We start from the raw sequence: 13373 nt of genomic DNA, 5'->3' as shown, positions 1-13373 counted from the left end.
TATAGTCGTGACTTTTGTATGTATGCACACTTATTAATGGACACCAAACTTAGTGTTTGGTAATGTCTTCTGATGATATGAAATCCATGTTGGTTATCCTTAATAATTGTGCATAATTCTAATAAATCATAGTCACTTTGGCTCTTTGATCCTAAACAATTTTACCACCTAAAGTGATTGAAATCAAGTATTAAAACATGCAAATGGTATACTTGTCATGAATTTCTAAATCCAGAGGAACTTCTTGCTTTTCATTAACCGTGTTCCACGAGGAACACCAAACTTAATGTTTGGTTGTGCACCTTGAATGAAAGATTGAATACAATTTGAATAAGATTTGGGGTGCCTTCAGGCACACCAAACTTAGAGACCAATTGTATTTTACATGCAATGTTTAGTGCACCTTAGCAACAGTTGTCCTGAGGATTCAAGTTCATGCATAAGAAACCATGCTTTATTAGATGCAGGGCAAAACAATAAAGAGTAAGGATACTAAAACATGGGTTGCCTCCCATGAAGCGCTTCTTTAACGTCACTAGCTTGACGGTTGTCCCTTGTTATGGTGGATTGTAGTGCTTGATGTCCTCTCCTCTCACTATGGAAACATCCCCATTTGATTCCTTCATGATTTCCAAATGTTCCATAGAAAGAACTTTCCTGATTGTGAACACTTGAGGGAGCTGAGAAGGAATGGGTTTGAGGCCAGGTGGGATTGGCAAATAATGACTTGATATTACTTTATCTCCCGGAGAGAAACCTTCAGTGGGAATTTTCTTGTTTCGCCACCCTCTTGGCAATTTCTTTACAATTCTTCCCTCTTTCTTGAGGATTTCTTCATTGACCCTTATGACAGGAGGGTCCTTCTGAGCTGTTTCTATTGATTCTTGTGGCTTTAACTCTTGCAATTCTTGTTTGCCTTTCAAGGACTGTTTCAGAGTTTCAGCTGCTAGATTGCTCTCCTCCAAACACAGCTGGCTACTATCATCCTTAGGCTTTTCAGGTTCTGGTTCAGGCTCAGATACAGGTTTGAAAACATGGAAAATGAGCTGTTCATCATGTACTCTCAAAATTAGCTCTCCTTGTTCTATATCTATGAGTGCTCTAGCAGTGGCTAGAAATGGCCTTCCCAGAATGATAGGATGTAGGTAGCTTTCCTCCATGTCCAAAATGACAAAGTCTGTGGGGAAAAAATAATTTCCCACTTTCACCAGCACATTCTCAACTACCCCTTCAGCTTGTTTTTGAGTTTTGTCAGCCAGTTGTATGATTACATCAGTGGATCTCACCTCATTCAGTTGTAGCCTCCTCATAAGAGTCAGAGGCATCACATTTACGCTAGCTCCTAGATCACAGAATCCTCTGTCAATTGTTGTTTCTCCTATGATGCAGGGGATATGAAAACTTCCTGGGTCTGTTTTCTTAGAGACCGTATCCTTCTTGATGAGTGCACTGCATTCCTTGTTCATTATTACAGTTTGTCCTCCCTTCAAAACTCTTTTCTTGCTCAGCAATTCCTTCAAATACTTGATGTGTGTAGGCATCTGCTGGAGGATCTCAAGGAAGGGAATATTGATGTGGAGAGACTTAAATGTCTCTAAGAACCTTGAATATGTTTTCCCTTTTTCACCTCCTCCTAACCTTTGAGGAAATGGTGCTTTTGGTTGGTATGCTTCCAGCATGCCTTCCTCTTGCAGTTCCTTGGCTTGCTCAGCTTCACTTTCCTGCTTAGCTTCTTCCACACCTTCCTTCAAGATTTTTGGCTCCTTTTCTGAGGGTCTGATTCCTTCTTCTTCTGAAACTTCCTTCAACATGGTGATGACCTTGCATTCTTCCCATCTCACTCCCTTTTGTTCCCCTTTAGGATTCTTTTCTGTGTCACTAGGGAACACTGCAGTTGACTTGGGGGCCTGTTGAGATAGCTCTCCTACTCGAGACTCCATCCACTTGAGTTTTTCACCATGGTTCCTTAAGGTCGATCTCACATCTTCCCTAAAGCTTTTCAACTCATTTATGTCCTGACCCATGTTTGCTAGTATTCCTTCTATCCTGTTTAATTGATCTTGAAATTGTTGGTTCGGATTGGATTGGGCAGGTTGGTTATTTTGGCCATGATATGGTGGTTGGGAGTAAGTGTTTTGTGTGGCTTGGTATGATCTTTGGTTGGAGTTTTGGTATGTGGAATTGTTATGTTGGTTGTGGTTGTAAGGTTTGTGGTTTTGTGGTTGGGTTTGCTGGTTTCCCCACCCAAAGTTTGGGTGGTTTTTCCATCCTGGGTTGTAAGTGTTGGAATGTGGATCATATGATTGTTTTTGTTGGTTTCCCACATAGTTGGCCTCTTCCCAATCACCTCCTTCAATGCTTACTTCCTCTTGATCTTGTGTGTGTATTGCAGCCACTTGCTTTGTGTCTAATTTCCTGGTGAGCTCTGCTAGTTGCTTGGCAAACACCTTATTTTGGGCTAGAATTGTATCAACATGGTTCAGCTCCATGACTCCCTTAGTGTTGTGTCTCTCTGAAGCATAGTAATACTCATTCTCAGCCACTGTCTCAATCACTTCAATGGCTTCTTCCACAGTCTTTTTCCTGTTCAATGAACCTCCTGATGAATGGTCTACAGCCTTTCTTGATTCATAAGTAAGTCCATCATAGAAAATATGCAATTGCACCCAGTCAGGGAACATGTTGGGTGGACATTTCCTTGTCAATTCTTTGAACCTCTCCCATGCCTCGTAGAGCGTCTCACCATCTTGTTGTCTAAAAGTTTGAACCTCAGATCGAAGCCTATTGACCTTTTGTGGGGGGTAGAAACGTGCCAGAAACTTGCTCTCCACCTCATCCCAGGTTGTTAGGCTGTCCCTTGGGAATGATTCCAGCCACTTAGCTGCCTTGTCCCTAAGTGAAAATGGAAACAAGAGCAGTTTATAGGCATCTTCCTGGACTCCATTGGACTTCACAGTGTCGCAAATTCTCAGGAATTTTGTGAGATGTTGGTTTGGGTCTTCATTAACACTCCCACCAAATGAACAATGGTTCTCCACCAGTGATATTAACTGTGGTTTGAGTTCGAAATTATTGGCCTGAACGGGTGGTTTCTGAATGCTACTTCCACAATTCCCAGAGGTTGGGTTTATGTATGAACCAAGAACCCTCCTCTCAGGAATGGCATTGTTTCCATCAGCCCTCTCATGGTTGTGAAATTCTCTATCCATGTTGAGATCTAGTGCTTCCTCAAAGTTGTCCTCAGATTCTCCTTCAGATTCTTCTTCTCCCAGTACTCTCTTCCCTCTTGCTTCCCTTCTAAGTCTATGAAGGGTCCTCTCTGGTTCGGTATATGGAGGAGTTGATATTTCTCCTCTCCTACCTGTCATACAAGAACACACCACAAGCAACAAACAAGTGGAATACTCTTGGTTAATGGAAGAGTATGGTTAGAGCAGTTGAGGAATTAATTCAAATAGTTAGTGGGTCAGTGAGTTAGTTGCTTGAATTTAAAGGCATAAAGAAAGAAAGCAAGTAACAGAGTGCAGAAAATTAAAATTCAACAAGTAACTTGAACTGAATTAACAAAACAAGAAAAATGCTCAATCTAGTTAACTTCCAATTTGAGAATTGTCAATCGAAAACCAATCCCCGGCAACGGCGCGATAAACTTGATGCGCATAAACTTGTTATGCTACGATTTTAGGAAATTGCACGAACGGCAAAATTCCTTCCGGCAAGTGCACCGGTTATCGTCAAGTAAAAACTCACAATAGAGTGAGGTCGAATCCCACAAGGATTGGTTGAATGAGCAATTCGAATTAGAAGTTTGTTTAGTTGAGCGGAATCAACTTTTGGATGTGAATTGCATAAAGTAAATGTGGCAGGAAACGTAAATTGCAAGGAATTGAAATTGCATAAGCTTAAATTGCGAGAAGTAAGGTGCGAGAAAGTAAATTGCTGAAATTAAAAGGGAATTGGGGGTGATTGCATGAATTGAAATTTGCAGAAGTAAATAGAAAGTGTAGATCAGAAATGGGGAGTTCATTGGGGTCAGGAGATATTGAAATCTCCGAATCAAAACATTTTCATCTCTTCCTCAACCAATGCATTCATTGAATCTTGCTTGGCAATCTTATATGATTGGATCCCAATTCCTTGGCTCACCAATTCTCTCTAAAAACAAACAAATTCCCAATCCCTTGGTTTAAATGTTCATAAGAAGAGATGATGCTCGATCACTGATTATACCACACAGTTTCATGAACCACAATTTGGTAGGATTACATGTCACAATATCCATCCAAACCCCAATCCAATTCACTGTGAGAAAGCTTCTCTAGCATGAATCCATCATTCCTTTCCCAAGGTTCCGAAGGATTCCAATTATGGGTAGTTTCTTTCCCAAGACAACTACCCAATGGAGTGAGATTGAGAAGCTTTCTAACAAAATTCAAGAGAAAAGATTGAAGAAGAAGATAAAACTATTATTGATTCATTGAATTACAATAGAGCTCCCTAACCCAATGAAGGGGGTTTAGTGAGTCATAGCTCTGAATTCAATTACAAAGTATGAAGAATAGCCCAATGATCCAAAGTTCCAAAATGTCCCCCAAAAGTTTTTTTTTTAAAAGTCCTAACTAACTTCAATTCTATCCTATTTATACACTTTCTAAATTGAGCTTTTGTTGAGTTTCTTGGGCTTTGAGGCTTTTTCTTGAATTCCTTTTGCTTTGGGTTTATGATCCATAATCCTGATGAGGCTGTGATCCAATTCTGTAACATTCATTGAGCAATTTTAGTGATAAACAAGTAATGACACAAGGCTCAACAAATTGAAGTTCCAGACTCATCAATTCTTCCAGCCCAATCCCATAAACCATGATATTCAATTGGGTTTCATACCATAATACGTTTAAGTTAATATTTGTGCTCAAATGCTAACTTAAACTTCAATATATTTGGCCCAGAAACCCTTTCAAAAGGTGGCATTTAAGTTGAAGTTTAAGTTTCAGTTTAAGGTTAAACTGAAACTTAAACGTGGAATTGGAAGAAAGCAACCCAGGAGTGTACAATGTCGAACACGTTTAACCTCCAGTTTAAGGTTAAACTGGAGGTTAAACGTGGAAATGAAGAAAACAATCCTGGATGAATAAATGGGGTCGAACACGTTTAACCTCCAGTTTGAGGTTAAACTGGAGGTTAAACGTGGAATGAAGAAAACACCCTGGAGGAGAGGAATAGGTCGAACACGTTTAACCTCCAGTTTGAGGTCAAACTGGAGGTTAAACGTGAGAATGAAGAAAGTGCCCAGGAGTGTGAATGTCGAACACGTTTAAGCTCCAGTTTGAGGTCAAACTGGAGCTTAAACGTGGAAATGGCTTCCTGGTGCATAATATGGTTCGAACACGTTTAACCTCCAGTTTGAGGTCAAACTGGAGGTTAAACGTGGAAACACTCCCTTGGTGCCATTCTCATTCTGGCGTTTAACCTTCATTTTAAGGTCAAACTGGAGGTTAAACGCCAGTTTCCTCTTTTCTCAGCTTTCATGATTCTGGCGTTTAACCTTCAGTTTAACCTTAAACTGAAGGTTAAACGCCACGTTCATCTTTTATGCTTTTCCTTTTTCTGGCGTTTAACTTCCAGTTTAAGGTTAAACTGGAGGTTAAACGCCAGTTACAGCATTATATGCTTGGCACATGTGATCTTCAAGCTTCCTTTATTGATTTTGTTGCTTCTTTGCCTAGCCTCTTCTTCCCTGAAATCATCCAAACAATTGCATCAAAGTCTTGCAAAATTTTATGAGAAATCTTCCATTCATAGCATTCAAGTTATATAACTAAAACTCATGGAATTTGCATCAAAATTATATTGCTTGGATGATTCATTACTTTGTTGTTCATTTAACCATTCTTGGTTACTTTAAGCTCAAGAAAATGCATAAAACAACTAAAACTAACAGAAAAATGCTAGTGAAACTAGCCTAAGATGCCTTGGCATCAATCGACCCTTACTCGCGTAAGGTTTATTACTTGGACGACCCAGTGCACTTGCTGGTTAGTTGTGCGAAGTTGTGATAAAGAGTTGAGATTGCAATTAAGCGTACCATGTTGATGGCGCCATTGATGATCACAATTTCATGCACCAATGGCTCTAATTAGTTGCCCTTGGTGTTAAGAAGAGATTTGTGCCATGTTTGAATACTGATGTTTTAAGTTTGAGTCAACGTTTGAGGGCCAACATTGACTCAAATGCCACTTTGAATCAGATCAGCAAAAACTAGAAAGGCTTGCTATCATTGGCGTTTGATTCAACGTTGGAGAGCCAACGTCAGCGAATCCACGCGTACGCGTACCGCGCGCTTAAGTGCCCATTGCTTTTGTTGTATCCGCCCGTGCGCGGCATTGGCGCATGCACGTCGATTCCAATTTTTCCAATCTTAATTCTGGGCTAAGCATCGCGGGCATTGGAGGTAGCATTTGAGGTAACGTTGGACCTCCAACGTTCAGTTGTGGCGCGTACGCGCACCGTACGCTTCCATACAGATGCCAAAATTTGCTGTTTTTGCGCGTACGCGGCATGTACGTGCACGCGCAACTCAAAGTTCCTTCAGCCCCAGAATTGATCATTTCCTCATTATGTTGGGGTTAACGTTGGACCCTGATGAGCGGATAATTTATACACTTTTTGGCATTGTTTTTAGTATGTTTTTAGTATGTTTTAGTTAGTTTTTATTATATTTTTATTAGTTTTTATTTAAAATTTACTTTTCTGGACTTTACTATGAGTTTGTGTGTTTTTCTGTGATTTCAGGTATTTTTTGGCTGAAATTGAGGGACCTGAGCAAAAATCTGATTCAGAGACTGAAAAGGACTGCAGATGCTGTTGGATTCTGACCTCCCTGCACTCGAAGTAGATTTTCTGGAGCTACAGAAGCCCAATTGGCGCGCTCTCAACGGCGTTGGAAACTAGACATCCTGTGCTTTCCAGCAATGTATAATAGTCCATACTTTACCCAAGATTTGATGGCCCAAACCGGCGTTCCAAATCAGCTCAAAACTGCCCGGCGTTAAACGCCGGAACTGGCACAAGAATGGGAGTTAAATGCCCAAACTGGCATAAAAGCTGGCGTTTAACTCCAAGAGAAGTCTCTACACGAAAATGCTTCAATGCTCAGCCCAAGCACACACCAAGTGGGCCTGGAAGTGGATTTTTATGTCATTTACTCATTTCTGTAAACCCTAGGCTACTAGTTCTCTACATATAGGACCTTGTACTATTGTATTTTCATCTTTGGATGTCTAGTTCTTAGATCATCTTGGTAGCTATCTTTGAGTAGTTTTATGCTATCTTAGATCATGGGGCTGGACTCACGGCCATGCCTAGACCTTGTTCTTATGTATTTTCAACGGTGGAGTTTCTGCACACCATAGATTAAGGTGTGGAGCTCTGCTGTACCTCGAGTATTAATGCAATTACTATTGTTCTTCTATTCAATTCAGCTTGTTCTTATTCCAAGATATTCATTCACACTCAAGAACTTGATGAATGTGGTGATTATGTGACGCTCATCGCCATTCTCACTTATGAACGCGTGCCTGACAACCACTCCCGTTCTACAAGCAAACAAGGCTTGAATGTTTATCTCTTGGATTCCTTAATCGGAATCTTCGTGGTATAAGCTAGAATTGATGGCGGCATTCAAGAGAATTTGGAAGGTCTAAACCTTGTCTGTGGTATTCTGAGTAGGATTCAATGATTGAATGACTGTGACGAGCTTCAAACTCCTGAAGGCTGGGCGTTAATGACAGACGCAAAAGAATCAATGGATTCTATTCCAACCTGATTGAGAACCGACAGATGATTAGCCGTGCCTTGACAGGGTGCGTTGAACATTTTCACTGAGAGGACAGGATTGTAGCCACTGACAACGGTGATGCCCAACATACAGCTTGCCATGGAAAGGAGTAAGAAGGATTGGATGAAGACAGTAGGAAAGCAGAGAGACAGAAGGGACAAAGCATCTCCATACGCTTATCTGAAATTCTCACCAATGAATTACATAAGTATCTCTATCTTTATGCTTTATTCATATATCATTCATGACCATTTGAATCTGCCTGACTGAGATTTACAAGGTGACCATAGCTTGCTTCATACCAACAATCTCCGTGGTATCGACCCTTACTCGCATAAGGTTTATTACTTGGACGACCCAGTGCACTTGCTGGTTAGTTGTGCGAAGTTGTGATAAAGAGTTGAGATTGCAATTGAGCGTACCATGTTGATGGCGCCATTGATGATCACAATTTCGTGCACCAGACCCCCAATGCCATGTCAAACGTGAGCTTCGGCATGTTTGTATTCTGTTTCTCTTCCAAGTTTGAGTCAACGTTGATGGTCCAACTTGGCCACCAACGTTGCTTCTTCTCCATCTTTATATGCTCAGTCTTCAACCTTCCTCCATGCTTTCCTTCACCTATCATCAACCAATAAATGCATCAAAGCCTTGCTAAAGTCATGAGAATTCTAATCACTCTAAGCATACAGGTAATTATAGCATAAGTCTCATGAAATTGTATCAAATTACTCATGGTTGAATGAATATAGGCATACATGAATTTATACCCAAATGGCTTACTTATGACTCAAGAAAGTGCATAAAACCTATCAAAAACAAAGAAAAAGGCTAGTAAAACTAGCCTAAGATGCCTTGGCATCAAAGGTATATAAGCCAAGGATTTCATATCCACAGAGGCTACTTGAGATGACAAAGGAATATGAAAACTCACAACCCACATAAAAGCTTGAGTCTGTGATTGAAAGATATGAAGAGGAGATGAAAAAATATTGGGAAGATCAACAAACCTCTTTCATAGAAGTGTTGTTAAACCAGATGTTGAGTGCAAAGGAGAAAGTGAAAGAACAAGAAAAAGATGGTCCAATATCAAGTGAAACCCCAATGAAGAATGAGGTTGTAGAGGTATATGGGATTCCATATCCACAGAGGCTAATTGAGGTGACAAAGGAACATGAAAACTTCCTCCCAAGGGACTCAATGAAAGATCATACAGAAGAAAGGGAGGAAGTCAATCAAGGAAGTTCAAACTCAATTGAAGAAGAGAGCTACATAGATGAAGGGCTCATTGGACCACCAATTCAAGAGGCTTTTGATGAAAAGCACACTCCAACCATCACACAACACCCAAGTCTTGATATCCAAGAAGTGAAGGCAACCAACAAGAGCATCGAAGAGAGTATTGTGACCAAGCTACAATTGACCACATCCATGAAGAGAAAAAGGTTAACCACAAGCAATCCAACCCCTGCTGCCCCAACAAGCAAAGCAAACCAAGCAAATAGCAAAAGAAATCTTGCTGGGAAGAGGCCAAAACAGGGGGCATTAACTTGCTCTTCTTTCCCCTTGAGGTCATTCCTCTTAATCAACTGGAAGAAGAGGAAGAAAGTTAAGAACAACATGTCAAGCTAATGACATTAAAAGAATGCTTGTTGGGAGGCAACCCAACCATAGGTAACATTTCTTTTCTTTGCTTTGTTTATTTCTTTTCTTCGTTCTGTTTATGTCCTTTATTTGCTTTGTTTATTTTCAATAATTTGGCATATGATTGCATTCTAACTTTGGTGTTGCCTTGCAACAAATGGATTTTCAATCTTTACTGGATACTTGCATCAATTCCAAGTGAAAGTGTCACACTAAGTTTGGTGTGCCACTTATATTTTTATGCAATTTATCATGCACACCACTCATTAATACAATCACATTGTCTCTATTTTTACTTCTTGTGCCCTTATTGTATCCTTAATTTTGCTTGCTGAAAACACATGTACTACTCACATTTCATTGTGTAAGACACTCATAATCCATTATAGACCACATCACTACTGTTTTAATTGTTGCTTGAGGATAAGCAAGCATTCTAAGTTTGGTTTGGGAAGGGGAAGAATAAGAGAAAAAGGACAACAACAATGAAAATAAACTACAAGGTGGTAACGTTCCTTTTTTTTCTTACTTGTTTCCAGCACTTTAAATTTCATGATTGTCTTTTATTCCTTTCTATGCATGTGTGGCTGCCCCTTGTGAATAAAGCATAGCCTGTGATGAGCGGATAATTTATACGCTTTTTGGCATTGTTTTTAGGTAGTTTTTAGTAAGTTCAAGCTACTTTTAGGGATGTTTTCATTAGTTTTTATGTTAAATTCACATTTCTGGACTTTACTATGAGTTTGTGTGTTTTTCTGTGATTTCAGGTAAATTCTGGCTGAAATTGAGGGACTTGAGCAAAACTCTGAAAAAGGCTGACAAAAGGACTGCTGATGCTGTTGGATTCTGACCTCCCTGCACTCGAAATGGATTTTCTGGAGCTACAGAACTCCAATTGGCGCGCTCTCAACGGCGTTGGAAAGTAGACATCCAGGGCTTTCCAGCAATATATAATAGTCCATACTTTGTTCGGAAATTGATGACGTAACTTGGCGTTGAACGCCAAGTACATGCTGCTGTCTGGAGTTAAACGCCAGAAAAACGTCATGATCCGGAGTTGAACGCCCAAAACACGTCATAACTCGGAGTTCAACTCCAAGAGAAGCCTCAGCTCGTGGATTGATAAAGCTCAGCCCAAACATACACCAAGTGGGCCCCGGAAGTGGATTTATGCATCAATTACTTACTCATGTAAACCCTAGGAGCTAGTTTATTATAAAGAGAACATTTATCTATTGTATTAGACATCTTTTGACCACTTTAATCTTTTTATTCATTCGGTCACTTGATCATGGAGAGGGCTGGCCATTCGGCCATGCCTGAACCTCTTTTACTTATGTATTTTCAACGGTGGAGTTTCTGCACACCATAGATTAAGGGTGTGGAGCTCTGCTGTACCTCAAGTATTAATGAAGTTCTATTTTCTTTTATTCAAATCTCTCTTATTCTTATTCCAAGATATTCATTCGTACCCAAGAACATGATGAATGTGATGAGTTAGATAACCCTCATTATTATTCTCACTTATGAACGCGCGTGATTGACAACCACTTCCGTTCTACATGCAACAGAGCCTGAATGTATATCTCTTAGATTCCTCAACAGAATCTTCGTGGTATAAGCTAGATAGATGGCGGCATTTATGAGGATCCGGAAAGTCTCACCTTGTCTGTGGTATTCCGAGTAGGATCCTGGGAATCCGGAAAGTCTAACCTTGTTTGTGGTATTCCGAGTAGGATTCCGGTAATGAATGACTGTGACGTGCTTCAAACTTGCAAGTGCTGGGCGTTAGTGACAGACGCAAAAGAATCAAGGGATTCTATTCCAGTAGGCGCGGGAACCAACCAGTGATTAGCCGTACTGTGACAGAGTGCGTGAGCATTAGTTTTCACTACGAGGATGGGACGTAGCCATCAACCATGGGTGATGCCTCCAGACGATTAGCCGTGCGACTGACAACCGCATAGGATCATTTTCCCGAGAGGATTGAAAGTAGCCACCGCTGATGGTGAACCCCTATACAAAGCTTGCCATGGAAAGGAGTAAGAAGGATTGAGTAGAAGCAGTAGGAGAGCAGGCGTCCTTGAGTCATACAGCATATCCATTCACTTATCTGAAATTCCTACCAATGCATCTGCATAAGTATTCTATCCCTTTTATTATTCCTTTTTATTTATTATTTATTCCAATAATCACAATTACCCTTTAATCTGTCTAACTGAGATTTACAAGGTGACCATAGCTTGCTTCATACCAACAATCTCTGTGGGATCGACCCTTACTCACGTAAGGTTTATTACTTGGACGACCCAGTACACTTACTGGTTAGTTGAACGGAGTTGTGAATTCAACCAGTGCCACTTAAAAGCCTTCATCTCAAAATAGTTAGAACATGGATCACAATTTCGTCCACCAAGTTTTTGGCGCCGTTGCCGGGGATTGTTCGAGTATGGACAACTGACGGTTCATCTTGTTGCTCAGATTAGGTAATTTTCTTTTCAAAAATCTTTTTCAAAATTTTTCTTTTATTATTCGTTTTTCTAATAATGTTTTTCGAAAAAAATTAAAGAAAATACAAAAAAAATTAGAAAATCATAAAAATCAAAAATATTTTGTGTTTCTTGTTTGAGTCTTGAGTAAATTTTTAAGTTTGGTGTCAATTGCATGCTTTAAAAATTTTTTGCATTTTTTCGAAAATCCCATGCATTCATAGTGTTCTTCATGATCTTCAAGTTGTTCTTGACAAGTCTTCTTGTTTGATCTTGATGATTTCTTGTTTTGTGTCTTTTGATGTTTTTCATGTGCATTTTTGCATTCATATTTTCCATGCATTAAAGATTTCTAAGTTTGGTGTCTTGCATGTTTTCTTTGCATCAAAAATTTTTCAAAATTGTGTTCTTTGATGTTCATCATGATCATTCAAAGTGTTCTTGGTGTTCATCTTGACATTCATAGCATTCTTGCATGCATTCATTGTTTTGATCTAAAAATTTCATGCATTGAGTATTTTTGTTGTTTTTCTCTCTCATAATTAAAAAAATTTTAAAAATCAAAAAAATATCTTTTCCTTAATTCCCTCCAAATTTTCAAAATTTTGGGTTGACTTGGTCAAAAAAAATTTTCAAAATTAGTTGTTTCTTACAAGTCAAGTCAAAATTTCAATTTTAAAAATCTTATCTTTGTAAAATCTTTTTCAAAAATCATATCCTTTTCATTTTTTTTATAATTTTCGAAAATTTCAAAAAAAATCTTTTTCAAAATATTTTCAAAATCTTTTTCTTATCTTTACATATAATTTTCGAAAATTAGCTAACAATTAATGTGATTGGTTCAAAAATTTGAAGTTTGTTACTTTTTTGTTAAGAAAGGTTCAATCTTTAAGTTTTAGAATCTTATCTTATAGTTTCTTGTTAGTTAAGTAATTTTAAAAATTAAATCTTTTTCAAAATATCTTTTTCTTAAAAATCTTTTTATCTTTTTATCTTATCTTTTTCAAAAACTTTATCTTTTTCAAAATTTGATTTCAAAATATCTTATCTAACTTCTTATCCTCTTATCTTTTTCAATTTTGATTTCAAATCTTTTTCAATTAACTAACTAACTTCTTGTTTGTTTCTTATCTTTTTCAAAACCACCTAACTACTTTTCCCTATCTAATTTTCGAAAATATCTCATCCCTTTTTCAAAAAATTCTTTTTTTTTAATTAATTGTTTCATGTTTAATTTTAATTACATTTTATCTTTAATTTTCGAAAATCACTAACCCCTTTTTAAAATTATTTTCGAAATTCTCTTTCTTCTTTCTTCTTCTATTTAATTATTTAATTACTAACACTTCTCTCCACCTCTCTTCATCTAAAATCCGAACCCTCTTCCTCATTCTTATACCCCC

Source organism: Arachis stenosperma, chromosome 5 (assembly GCF_014773155.1).
Source record: "Arachis stenosperma cultivar V10309 chromosome 5, arast.V10309.gnm1.PFL2, whole genome shotgun sequence".
In the NCBI taxonomy this organism is placed as follows: Eukaryota; Viridiplantae; Streptophyta; class Magnoliopsida; order Fabales; family Fabaceae; genus Arachis; species Arachis stenosperma.
This window is presented reverse-complemented; position numbering follows the sequence as displayed.